Source organism: Lissotriton vulgaris, chromosome 11 (assembly GCF_964263255.1).
Source record: "Lissotriton vulgaris chromosome 11, aLisVul1.2, whole genome shotgun sequence".
NCBI lineage: Eukaryota > Metazoa > Chordata > Amphibia > Caudata > Salamandridae > Lissotriton > Lissotriton vulgaris.
In genome coordinates, this window is record NC_141699.1 from 1,062,841,844 (window position 1) to 1,062,855,691 (window position 13,848).

The 13,848-nt window shown below is 48.3% G+C and overlaps 1 protein-coding gene across 2 annotated transcripts in view; it reads right to left on the reverse strand.

Annotated features, from left to right (window-relative positions):
• LOC147684075 (dehydrogenase/reductase SDR family member 4-like) overlaps positions 1–13,848 on the reverse strand; it is a 138,236-nt gene that overhangs the window by 6,112 nt on the left and 118,276 nt on the right. The window lies entirely within an intron of this gene.

The following is a 13,848-nucleotide window of genomic DNA, read 5'->3' on the forward strand; positions in this document are numbered from 1 at the left end:
TTCTATGCTGTCCATCAATTTATCAACCATGGTAAAATAGCTGTTCAACTTTTCCACTAAATGTATGAGTCCCGTACCGGCCTTTACTATTCTCATAAAATAACGTATTTATAAAGCACACGTTCACCAGGGGTATCTTGGCGCTGAATAACAGATGTTTATTGTTACCCAACTCATCATCATCATCATCATCATCATCATCATCATCATCTTTATTTGATCATAATAAAAATGACCATAAAAGTACACGTAAATACATTGATAAAAAAAGATATTATTACAAAATATTATCATTTGAAATTACAAATATGTCTTCACAGTCCTGGAATAAAAAGAGAATGCATAAAAAATATAATAAGTAAAACATTTCATATCACGGGTCTAGTTACATTATGATTATTGATCATACTCAGTGGGCTACATGTCACCCCCTTCATTTTCCTCATGCAAGCCCATAAGAATGTTGCTACAGAGTAGCAAACCAAAGGGTCGGGCAATGTTTTTAGAAAAAGCAGTGCTACCTGACACTGCTTAAAGCCCATTTTCTTTAAAATTGATTTCAGATAGGCGTTCCTTTGGCTCTCATAGAGCCCGCAGAATAAAACAAAGTGCTGTTTAGTTTGGGGTGATAAGATTATCACACAAATGATTCAGAAAAGGGGGTGGTGATGAACAGAGTGTCTGAATTAAGCAGACCACTCTTACCCAGTCCAAAGATCAGGGCTTGATCCGTCACAGTATAAGAATTGGCTTGGTAGTCTGGTCTGCCCTGTTCCCATGATGCACTGGGCCAGGGACAGACTAATTTGCATGTAGCCAGGTTCTGAGCTGGGATGGTGCAGTGAGCTAAAAAACGGTGATGGATCAAGCCCTGATCTTTGGACTGGGTAAGAGTGGTCTGCTTAATTCAGACACTCTGTTCATCACCACCCCCTTTTCTGAATCATTTTGTCCACCATAAGCGTGGAAGGGTATACTCAGACATGAGTCCCTTGCTCACTGCACCATCAGGATTCAAGTAAGCCGGGCCGAAGACAGCTGAAATGCCAGAAACCGGTCCCCGGAAGCTTGTTTCCTTCCCAGTATAAGAATTGGCTTGGTAGTCTGGTCTGCCCTGTTCCAATGATGCACTGGGCCAGGGACAGACTAATTTGCATGTAGCCAGGTTCTGAGCTGGGATGGTGCAGTGACCTAAAAAACGGTGATGGATCAAGCCCTGAGCTTTGGACTGGGTAAGAGTGGTCTGCTTAATTCAGACACTCTGTTCATCACCACCCCCTTTTCTGAATCATTTTGTCCACCATAAGCGTGGAAGGGTATACTCGGACATGAGTCCCTTGCTCACTGCACCATCAGGATTCAAGCAAGCCTGGCCGAAGACGGCTGAAATGCCAGAAACCGGTCCCCGAAAGCTTGTTTCCTTCCCAGTATAAGAATTGGCTTGGTAGTTCGGTCTGCCCTGTTCCCATGATGCACTGGGCCAAGGTCAGACTAATTTGCATATAGCCAGGTTCTGAGCTGGGATGGTGCAGTGAGCTAAATAACGGTGATGGATCAAGCCCTGATCTTTGGACTGGGTAAGAGTGGTCTGCTTAATTCAGACACTCTGTTCATCACCACCCCCTTTTCTGAATCATTTTGTCCACCATAAGCGTGGAAGGGTATACTCAGACATGAGTCCCTTGCTCACTGCACCATCAGGATTCAAGCAAGCCGGGCTGAAGACTGCTGAAATGCCAGAAACCGGTCCCCAGAAGCTTGTTTCCTTCCCAGTATAAGAATTGGCTTGGTAGTCTGGTCTGCCCTGTTCCCATGATGCACTGGGCCAGGGACAGACTAATTTGCATGTAGCCAGGTTCTGAGCTGGGATGGTGCAGTGAGCTAAAAAACGGTGATGGATCAAGCCCTGATCTTTGGACTGGGTAAGAGTGGTCTGCTTAATTCAGACACTCTGTTCATCACCACCCCCTTTTCTGAATCAAGATTATCACACAGGCACATGCTTAGATTGGAGTGATTATAGGTTTCTTCAGGATAGCCAAGCATTAGAGGAATCAAATTAGTGCAGAATCTTAATAGTATAAATCTATGTTGAGCACGGTTTATGTTGGCTAGGTAGGAGAAATCTCCCTCCGTTAGTGGTAGATTAAGGTAATAAACATGAACTGCATTTTTCTCTTTATAATGTTCCCTACACTTATATTCAGCCCTCAACATAAACATGGCAATACCTTTCTGCTTGGACACCTTCTTACAAACTAGAGGTTCTTTAAAGACCCAACTCAATGTTACTAATTTTTTCCACCTCAAGAGAATGAAAGGCTGAGTGGACACACTGGGATTTGAATCTGTGAGCATGAGGTCGAACACAGGCCCTTACAGGGGATGCATTAGTTTACTAAGCCACCGGAACCAGCGCTAAGCCACTCAACACTAAGCCATCAGATCCTATTCCTTCCTTGTGCTCCCTGTATTCAGCTTACAGACGATATTTTACTTCCCAAAGGCCCAACAGGCACATGCATCAAGCGATTTTGGAATCGCAATAGGTGCGAATCGCAAAATTTGGCCGTTTGCGATTCCAAAATCACTTTTTGGGATGCATCATTTATTTCTCATGTATCGCAATTTAAGAATTCGCAATTTTTTGTGATTTCTCAAATTGCGATAGCATTTAAGGAATCGCAAATTTTGAGATTTCTTAAATGCTATGCATGATTAATTTTAATTTGCGAATTCGCAATTTTGAAGGGAAAAATTACCATGAAGTAAACCTTCATGGTAATTTGTGAAAAGTTTCAAAAATGCAAATAAATGCATTTTTGAAACTTACATGTTACACACACACATGCCCTTGGGACATGTGTGTGAGTAAAATGTACTTACGTGACATTCCAGGGATGCACCCTTGAAATTGCATTCTCATTTTGCGATTCCTTAATTGCGAATTCGCAAAATGAGAATGTCTTCCCATTGATTCCTATGGGCCTCTAGGGCCATAGGAATCAATGTAAAGCGTTTCCTTATTTGCGATTCGCAATTAAGGAATCGCAAATAAGGAAAATTAAGAAATCGCTAAAACTTTTGCGATTTCTTGATGCATAGGAATTTGTGATTCCTAAATTCCGATTCCTTAATTTTCGCAATTTAGGAATCGCAAATTCCTACAATGATGCATGTGGCTGCAAATCCCTTCAGCCACCCCTTACATAAATCTATTGCATGTGCTGCCCATGTCTTACAGTAACTTTCTCAATCCTGCATTCTATCTCAATCTTCCTTATCACTTTATTCATTTCACTGATCGCACATCGATTGGCCCATTCAATGCATTTCCGCATCACATATAATAAATGATGTTATACCACGTCGTAACTATCACCATGTCCAAATACTGCATTCAGAATATTAACTACCACAATACAGTGATGGTCGCTATAGAAATACTATGCTTAGCTCCGTATATTGGTGCCCAGGTATGTAGGTAGAGTGCTCTGAAGGCTGCACCAACCCATTGCTCGTGAGCCCTCGACGGAACAAGCAGCAATTTTGAGAACTTATAATTCTTGTGTTTCTCTTTCAGTCATTCGACGTCGAAGAGTCCAGGACCTCGTTGATCGTCTAGGAGCGGATACTCGAAACCATGGCTGGCAAGAAAGCAGAAAAGGGTTCCGAGACGGATAAGGTGCTACGCCTGTTTTCGAACCGGATGGCTTGCATGGACCGGAAACTCGGACAAGTCCAAATCGATCGGTCGAGGTTTGGCGGAGGTAAAAAAACAACTGGCTGCACTGAGCAATCCTGGTAACCCTAAGAAGGTAATAGGCCCGGACTTGCCGGGAATCGTCCCCGAGGGTAGAGGGAAGCGGGTCAAGAAGAGGGCGGTTTCAGGGGAGGTTCCGGTCCCAGAGGTACCCCCGGCCGCCCCTGTCACACCGGCAGACAACCCGGTACCAATCCCAGACGCGGGTCAACCGATCCCGGTCGTGATTACCCCTACTAACGATGATGAAATGCCTCCTGAATTGGCCACCCAGTTGGCTGCATGGCTCAATAAGAAGGCAGGGGGTGCAGTGGCAGCGAGAGACACGGCCGAAGAGGCCAAACTACTAATCGAGCAATTGCGGCAGTCGAGAGATGCCGCAAAGGCGAATCTTCCTCTTGTTTCCCCACAGTGGCACCGGTGGGACCTGCAGTTGGTCACGAGAAAACGGCGGGAACACCAACGGAACCGGGTAAGCTCGCTTTGCCAATGGCAGGGGAGGGCTCATTACCCTCAAGGCGGGAGAAGGTGGCACAGCACATCCCTATGGCCACAAAAGAGTTAATATGGGGAGACAAAAATGTCAATATGTTTTCATTATTAACTGACCATCGCGAGATGGAATATGCTAAAACGCAGAAAGATTTGTGGCACCCGAGCGTGTGGCGCGCCAAGATGGCAGAATTCAGGGTGGATGAAACGATAACGAATTGGACGAAGGCCTTTGCATTATTTACTGCAGTTATGGGGGAACGTAAACCCGAGGTGTTAACTGAACTGTCTTGCTATCAAACTCGTATTATGGATTTTTATGCAATGTATGAGGCAGAGGAATGGAAAGGTTATGACATGAAATTCCGAAAAGCGAAAGAATATGATGCCTCTCTGACATGGGACTGCCTCGACTCGGTCTCATGGCATAAGCAGCTCCTGCCAGGGGCGGCAGGTACGTCCTCGCCAGGCGGGAGTGGGTCGGGGGTCGTCCGCCAAAAGCCTGCGGTGCCCTTTCGAGCAGGCGCCGGTGGCGATCACCAGCCGAAAACCGGCGGGAATGGGGCAAGCGGGGGGTCTGTTGGGGCTTCAATCGAGGCAACTGTAACAGACCGCAAGGAACATGTAGGTTCAAGCATGTGTGTGCGGGCTGTGGGAATTCCTCACACCCGGAGAGTTCATGTAGATCAAAAAATAACGGGACGGGAGGAAAGGGAGGGTCCAAGCAGGAGTAAGGTAAAACGTTGTGACCAATTGCCTACATCCGTTGATCTCATGGCTATGACTCCTTGGTTGAACAAATACCCTGATCATGTCTCCGCTGGGGTGTTGAGGAAGGGATTCTTGCACGGCTTCCACATCCCGGCGGGGGATTTTCGAGGGGACTCCTTTTGTAAAAACCAGTATCGGCGCAACATAACCCAAGTGTGGTAGAGAGAAAGATTGCGAAAGAAGTCAGCTTAGGGCGAGTGGCAGGGCCTTTTCATCGCCCACCGGTGGTGGATTTCATCTGTTCCCCGTTAGGGGTTGTCCCGAAGAAAGACCCAGGTGAGTTTAGGCTTATTCATAACCTGTCTGCTCCAAGGGGTTCCTCGGTGAACGAGGCCATTGACCCAGAAGTCTGTTCGGTGCGGTACGCATCGTTCGATGAGGCCGTGGCCATGCTGAATCGCCTGGGCCCCGGGGCGCTGATGGCGAAATCAGATATCGAGTCGGCGTTCCGGTTGCTCCCGGTACACCCGCAGGATCAGCGTTTGCTAGGTTTTGCATTCCAAGGGAGTTATTACATGGATAAATGCATGCCGATGGGTTGCTCCATTTCTTGTGCCTATTTTGAAATGTTCAGTTGTTTTTTAGAGTGGGCATTCACCGAGGCCACAGGGCATAGGCATGTTATGCATTATCTCGACGACTTCTTGTTTTTGGGAGCAGCCGGCGATACGAAATGTGCGCAGGCGCTGAACGACTTCTGCATCCTCATGAGGGAGTTTGGAGTTCTATTGGCACCAGGTAAGACGGTTGGACCATCTAATTCACTGGAGTTTCTGGGAATTGAGCTCGATTCTGTGGAGGGATGTTTCCGTTTGCCGATGGGAAAGGTGGCCAAGTTTAGGGCTTCCTTGAAGCTATGCCTTGGTAGGGAGAAGGTGACCCTGCACCAGTTGCAACAAACAGTGGGTCAGCTTAACTTTGCCTTGAGAGTGATACCAATGGCCCGCCCCTTCTCACGCTCTATTGCACAAGCTATGGTTGGTCACAAAGAAGGACACCTCCGTACGAGACTGTCTGCAGAGGTGTGCCAGGATATGCGCATTTGGTTGGCATTTCTGGCGGACTTCAACGGTCGAGTAGTGTGGAACAAGCCGCCGGCGTCTTCAGATGAGCTAGGTCTGTGGACTGACTCAGCGGGGAGCGTGGGATTTGGCGCCATTTTTGGTAATCGATGGTCGGCGCAAACATGGCCGGCGTGGTGGCACTCCAGCGGTCCCACAAGTAACATTGGGTTCCTGGAGCTATTCCCCATTTTTGTGGCTCTGATGGCATGGCCAGACGATTTCAGAGACCGCTCAGTGGTGTTTTGGTCTGATAATATGACTGTTGTCGAATGCATTAACCAACAGGCAGCGTGCTGCAAATGGATCTTGAGATTGTTGAAGGAAGTTGTGATGCTTTGCATGAGACTGAATGTACAGTTCAGGGCGAAACATGTGCCGGGTGTACTGAATCATGCGGCTGATGCACTCTCTCGTTCACATATGCAGGCGTTCAGGGGTTATCTACCTACAGCGGACCTAGTGGCGGCACCATTCCCGAAGCACTTTGGCTAATCGGTGCCCCGGACTACAAGACCTCGTGGCAGCAAGCCTAGCCCCCAGGACGAGGAAGGCATACGAAGGAGCGTTTCGTTCCTATTGTACATTTTTGGGTCCGACAGGGACTCAGAACTGGGGTCAGGAGGAATCCTTCCTGGGGTTCCTGGTAGCACTGCACAGAGAAGGCCGATCAGCGGCAACGGCCAATAGGCATGGGGCGGCCATTTCATTCATGGCGCAGGTGCATGGCATAAAAGACCCAACGGGTTCCTTTTTGGTGAAAAAAGCCCTTCGCGGCTGGCAGCGCCTCGAGGGTCGCAAGCAAGATGTGAGGCGCCCGATTGGCTTAGATAGGTTGTCCCTACTCATAGCGAAACTAGATGAGACATGCTCCTCCCAATTCGAACCAGTTCTGTTCCGGGCAGCTTTCGCATTAGCGTTCCATGGGGCTATGCGGCTGAGCGAACTGGTCGCAAGGAATAAGAAAGACATTGAGGGAGGATTGTGCAGGGATCACGTCCAAATTAGGGGTGATTCGATGGTGGTCGTGATAGCCAGGTCCAAGACCGACCAAGGGGCTATGGGAAATAGTGTTGTTGTGCAGCGCGCGCGAGGGTCCCCCACGTGCCCGATAATGTGTATAGAGGAATACTTGGCACTAAGGGCGGCTACATGGGGGGGGGAGTTTGCTGAGGCACAACGATGGCACCCCACTGACGAGGTTTCAGTTCCAGAGGGTGCTAGCACTGACAATCGCTGCTGCAGGCATAGACCCGTGCGATTTTGGGACCCACTCCTTTAGGATAGGGGCTGCTACTGAGGCTACAGCCAGGGGTCAGAGTACGGATGAAGTAAAACAGTTGGGACGATGGTTCTCGAATTGCTTCAAAAGGTATGTGCGATTGCACATGTTGTAAAGATCAATTGACATGCACTCACGCTTCTTGTCTTTTGTTTTAATTACAGTTTCGCGAGCCTGTCACGCGGGGCGGAATTGGCAGTCGACCCAGTACCAGGAGATCAGCAGTCATGGATCACCGTCTAGAGAGAAAGTGGTATGGATCGTGGGCCACTCATACGTGAGGCGAGCCGGGGACGTATTCAAAGCAGGTGACGCGACTCGCGCAGCTGGGGAATACGGGTACAGAGTGGCCTTCCATGGGAAGGGCGGGCTCTGTTTTGACCAATTCGAGTCATTTGTTGAGGGTCTCTTAGGGCGGCAAAGGTCACCGCCATCTGTAGTCATAGTACACCTGGGGGGCAATGACTTGGTGGCACTGGGTAGACGAGTGTTTTTTGAACAAATTCTGTCTGCTGTTAGCTGGTTGGCTAAAAGAATCCCGGGGTGCACGATCGCCTGGTCTCACATGATTCCTAGGAAGGTATGGCGGGGGGCCTTTCGGTGTCAGCACTGAACCATTCGGTGAAAAGGGTTAACAATAAAGTTGGTAAATTGTTTCGCTCTTCACAGTTGCATAGCATTCCTCACGGGTGTATTCGGGGCGATCTCATGTATCTGAATGATGGGGTTCACCTGTCCAGGGAGGGGAATGATTTACTCATAGGAGACTTCATAGCATGGCTAAGGGGTTTGAGGAAGCATGACCTTTAGGAGGAGTAGGGGGGGCCGGATAGTCGGTCAACTATCCGGCCTGTGGCGGTAAGGTCATGATCGGTGAGCAGTAATTTCAAGGTCCCTAGAGGGGGGCGCCACCCAGAATGGATGGGAGCGCCCGGGGGGAGGCGGCCATTGGCCCCTCCCACGGGGAGGCGGCACCCACTAAGGATGGGTCGCCTAAGGGGAGACGGCCATAGGCCCCTCCCAGGGGGGAGGCGGCTATATGCCCCTCCTATTAATTTCCCGGGGGCCGGATATCCGCGACGGCGGATAGAGAGTGTGGGGATGGGGGGGGAGTCCACGCTGTCCTTCCTACAGATACCTCACACGGGAACTCGGACGACCTTTAAGATGGCGTCGAGTGGAAAGGGGGGCCCCCACCACGACAAGGGAAGTTACAGTTGGCAACGAGGGTAGAGTCCTCTGCGCATGCGCCACTCACACCGTGAGGGCGAGAGTTTTGGTAGTAGGGATCCGACACCGGTTAAGACCTTGCCGTTGGCCCTTAATGCTAGGATGTACAATTTTAATTTAGAATATATGCATTTGCAGGATCTTAGACTCGGCTAGGAAACCTTTGTATTAGAGATCTGTTAAGGTTAGCCAAAGAACATGTCTTCATCGAAATGTAATAAATGTAAAATTGTACATGATTATGAAACTTTATTTAATGTTTTAAATTTTGTTTCATATTTTAATAAATACGGCCGGGAGGGTGACTCCCTCCCGCCTTCCAAAAGTTCAAACCTGTGTCCGACTTCCCATCCTTGGGGATTGTGTTGGGAGGGGGTGACGGGCATCCCGGCCATATGAAAAGGGGCGACCACTCGGTCCCCCCGAACGTATGGTTGGGTGCCCCGATCCCCCCGGAAAACCATTTTGGGCGGGGGGCATGTCTCGGCTGGTATGCCCGAAGCGGCGTAGCCGGGGCGCGCCTTTTCCCGCCCAAGAGGGGTTGTCCTAGACACCTACACTGATGACCACGCCCAGTAGGCGTACCGGAGGAGGGTACACGCCCTCCTGCAGAAGAATAAATAGAGCGGGAATCCGAAGAAGCGTCCTCTTGTTCCTGTGCTCTGAAGGCTGCACCAACCCATTGCTCGTGAGCCCTCGACGGAACAAGCAGCAATTTTGACCCACCCACCAGCCCCTTATGGCAATGTTTGTTTTGTAATAAAGTGTTGCTGAGATAGGCCTTTTTTCCATTGTAGAAAAGTAAAGGAATGTTTAAGTTAAGGATGTGACTTCTGCCTGTAGGATAATGTTTTTCCTTGTAGGAGTGAGCAGTCGATGACACATTAAGGCAATGTCTGAGTTTTTTTTCTTCCTTAGTAGGTAAACAACTGTCGTATTTATTTTTTGGTCGGGCGGTAAGGTCATGATCGGTGAGCAGTAATTTCAAGGTCCCTAGAGGGGGGCGCCACCCAGAATGGATGGGAGCGCCCGGGGGGAGGCGGCCATTGGCCCCTCCCACGGGGAGGCGGCACCCACTAAGGATGGGTCGCCTAAGGGGAGACGGCCATAGGCCCCTCCCAGGGGGGAGGCGGCTATATGCCCCTCCTATTAATTTCCCGGGGGCCGGATATCCGCGACGGCGGATAGAGAGTGTGGGGATGGGGGGGGAGTCCACGCTGTCCTTCCTACAGATACCTCACACGGGAACTCGGACGACCTTTAAGATGGCGTCGAGTGGAAAGGGGGGCCCCCACCACGACAAGGGAAGTTACAGTTGGCAACGAGGGTAGAGTCCTCTGCGCATGCGCCACTCACACCGTGAGGGCGAGAGTTTTGGTAGTAGGGATCCGACACCGGTTAAGACCTTGCCGTTGGCCCTTAATGCTAGGATGTACAATTTTAATTTAGAATATATGCATTTGCAGGATCTTAGACTCGGCTAGGAAACCTTTGTATTAGAGATCTGTTAAGGTTAGCCAAAGAACATGTCTTCATCGAAATGTAATAAATGTAAAATTGTACATGATTATGAAACTTTATTTAATGTTTTAAATTTTGTTTCATATTTTAATAAATACGGCCGGGAGGGTGACTCCCTCCCGCCTTCCAAAAGTTCAAACCTGTGTCCGACTTCCCATCCTTGGGGATTGTGTTGGGAGGGGGTGACGGGCATCCCGGCCATATGAAAAGGGGCGACCACTCGGTCCCCCCGAACGTATGGTTGGGTGCCCCGATCCCCCCGGAAAACCATTTTGGGCGGGGGGCATGTCTCGGCTGGTATGCCCGAAGCGGCGTAGCCGGGGCGCGCCTTTTCCCGCCCAAGAGGGGTTGTCCTAGACACCTACACTGATGACCACGCCCAGTAGGCGTACCGGAGGAGGGTACACGCCCTCCTGCAGAAGAATAAATAGAGCGGGAATCCGAAGAAGCGTCCTCTTGTTCCTGTGCTCTGAAGGCTGCACCAACCCATTGCTCGTGAGCCCTCGACGGAACAAGCAGCAATTTTGACCCACCCACCAGCCCCTTATGGCAATGTTTGTTTTGTAATAAAGTGTTGCTGAGATAGGCCTTTTTTCCATTGTAGAAAAGTAAAGGAATGTTTAAGTTAAGGATGTGACTTCTGCCTGTAGGATAATGTTTTTCCTTGTAGGAGTGAGCAGTCGATGACACATTAAGGCAATGTCTGAGTTTTTTTTCTTCCTTAGTAGGTAAACAACTGTCGTATTTATTTTTTGGTCGGGCGGTAAGGTCATGATCGGTGAGCAGTAATTTCAAGGTCCCTAGAGGGGGGCGCCACCCAGAATGGATGGGAGCGCCCGGGGGGAGGCGGCCATTGGCCCCTCCCACGGGGAGGCGGCACCCACTAAGGATGGGTCGCCTAAGGGGAGACGGCCATAGGCCCCTCCCAGGGGGGAGGCGGCTATATGCCCCTCCTATTAATTTCCCGGGGGCCGGATATCCGCTAAGGCGGATAGAGAGTGTGGGAATGGGGGGGGAGTCCACGCTGTCCTTCCTACAGATACCTCACACGGGAACTCGGACGACCTTTAAGATGGCGTCGAGTGGAAAGGGGGGCCCCCACCACGACAAGGGAAGTTACAGTTGGCAACAAGGGTAGAGTCCTCTGCGCATGCGCCACTCACACCGTGAGGGCGAGAGTTTTGGTAGTAGGGATCTGACACCGGTTAAGACCTTGCCGTTGGCCCTTAATGTTAGGATGTACAATTTTAATTTAGAATTGTTGCATTTGCAGGATGTTAGACTCGGCTAGGAAACCTTTGTATTAGAGATCTGTTAAGGTTAGCCAAAGAACATGTCTTCATCGAAATGTAATAAATGTAAAATTGTACATGATTATGAAACTTTTATTTAATGTTTTAAATTTTGTTTCATATTTTAATAAATACGCCCGGGAGGGTGACTCCCTCCCGCCTTCCAAAAGTTCAAACCTGTGTCCGACTTCCCATCCTTGGGGATTGTGTTGGGAGGGGGTGACGGGCATCCCGGCCATACGTTCGGGGGGACCGAGTGGTCGCCCCTTTCCAAATACTGCATTCAGAATATTAACTACCACAATACAGTGATGGTCGCTATAGAAATACTATGCTTAGCTCCGTATATTGGTGCCCAGGTGGGTAGGTAGATTTAGAGTTAGGAATAGTAAACCTATATGTAACTTTATATTATTACCTAGTTATGGTAGTTGAAATTCTGGGTACAATATTATTGCTGGGTGACATTTTATAACTCGGTATTGTGCAGTCACAATAAATCAATACTCACTGCACACTAGATTAATCCAACTTACTACATTCTCCCTACATACCACATCCATGAAATTCATGTATTTCTTGTGCCCACTCTGTACACCATATACACGCACCCAATGGTTTTCGTATTGCCAAAAAACGCAGTTGCGACCCCTGGCTTGTCCTTTGCTACCCCTAGCACTACCTTTGTGACCCCTGGCTTCAGAGGTGGTAAATGCAGTGACAGGAACACAGGGGAAGCTGGGACACCACTCTCTTTATTGTCTGTAAATTTCTTTAATACACTAATAGCGAATAGATAATATACATTATTTACTAGTAGTGTAATAAAAATGGAGTACAATAAGCTGGAATATAAACAGATGCCTATGCACACGTTGTATTTCGGTTTGCAGAAAAACAGTACAGCACCGTCACAAATTCCATTCATATGACAGCAAGAAAATTTGAAATTAAAATTAAACACTCCGAGTATATTGTGTTCTTTCGGTTTAATGATGATAGATTGCCCAGCCAACACGTGTTTCGTCAGGGTATGAACCCAAGACTTCTTCAGGGCTCTAGAGCAAGTGCAGTGAAAAAATCGATCACACCGTCGGTTGTAATTCCGTCCCGGCTGGCAAACGAAGGGAATCAAATTCCCAAAGATATTCAAAAATGAAATCCACAACTCGAGCGAACCACACACTATGCCCAATTCTGACGTAGTCCCGTGGTTCGAGAAAGAATAGAAGGTCGAGTTCAGCTCTACCCAGGGGCCGTAATTCCCACGAGGCTCTGTGACCCAGCCGAGTACGTTGCGTCTGTATTTAACTTGCGGTAAAAAACACCCAAAGATCTGGCAGCTGAGGTAATAAAAAAAATGCTTTTAAATGCATCTTGTGTGCATGCTTGTTGGTGAGAGTGTTTTTATGTGTGAGAGAGTTCATATGTGTAAATGTGTGTGTGAGTGAAAGCGGAGGTCAAAGGGCATGTTTTGTCACTTCCACTACTCCTGGCATTTCAATGAATTGACGTCCATGAGAACACACTGTACATCTACCCCGCACACATCAATGCACCCCACACAATACAACTGTCCACCTAATGCTTTTTTTATAAACTACCATACACGACATAAATAATTTGAATGCACTGCCTCAAACTAGAGCATAAATGCTATTTGTTCACCTATGCTCTACATTTCTTCACCTAGCGCATTGCTTCCAATCATCACGCACCTTCAATTACCTACCCCAGGCACTACATCCATCCCCCCTATCACACTACTAACAGAGGACACACACGCCATCAATCAATCCAATGCAATTTATCAGTGAACTCTACGCATTACATGTATCCTTCCCTGCATCTTACTCATCAGCCCAAGCTCTTCAGCAACTCAGCTAGTAATTCACAATAATCAACAATCCCACACATTACATCCACAAGTGGGCAGGAAAGGTTTTAGTTCAAGTCCATTTTCTTGGAAACTTTACATTGTTAAGATCCGAGGAAGATACATGGCATGTAGTTAGCTATTTGTCTGTCAAAAGTATTACATATGAGGCATCTTGCAGTACAGTAGAACTGTGTTTTTCACTTAGTTCTGTGACAAGTAAAAATGGGGCGGGCATATCAGATTTCTGATGAAGAGAGTTTTCAAATTCTTAAACAACTGGGAAATCAGGTATTGCAGTGTACGAATATCTGAAGGGTGTAACTAGGTTATCACTGTTCTGTGAGAGTCTATGTTGCATGATATGCATGCAGGTCCTCCTGCCCTCAGATCTCAACTGCATGTGTATCAGTTATCCTGACATTTATTTTGGCCCTGGTGTCATGCTAATCTAAGCATGTGTGCAGAGACCTAAGTCTGTCCTGGCTATAGGAAGTCTTCAGCTGTCCAATGACCAGGAGGGGCGCACCAAGTGTGTCCTCATTGTGAGCAGTGGTCTA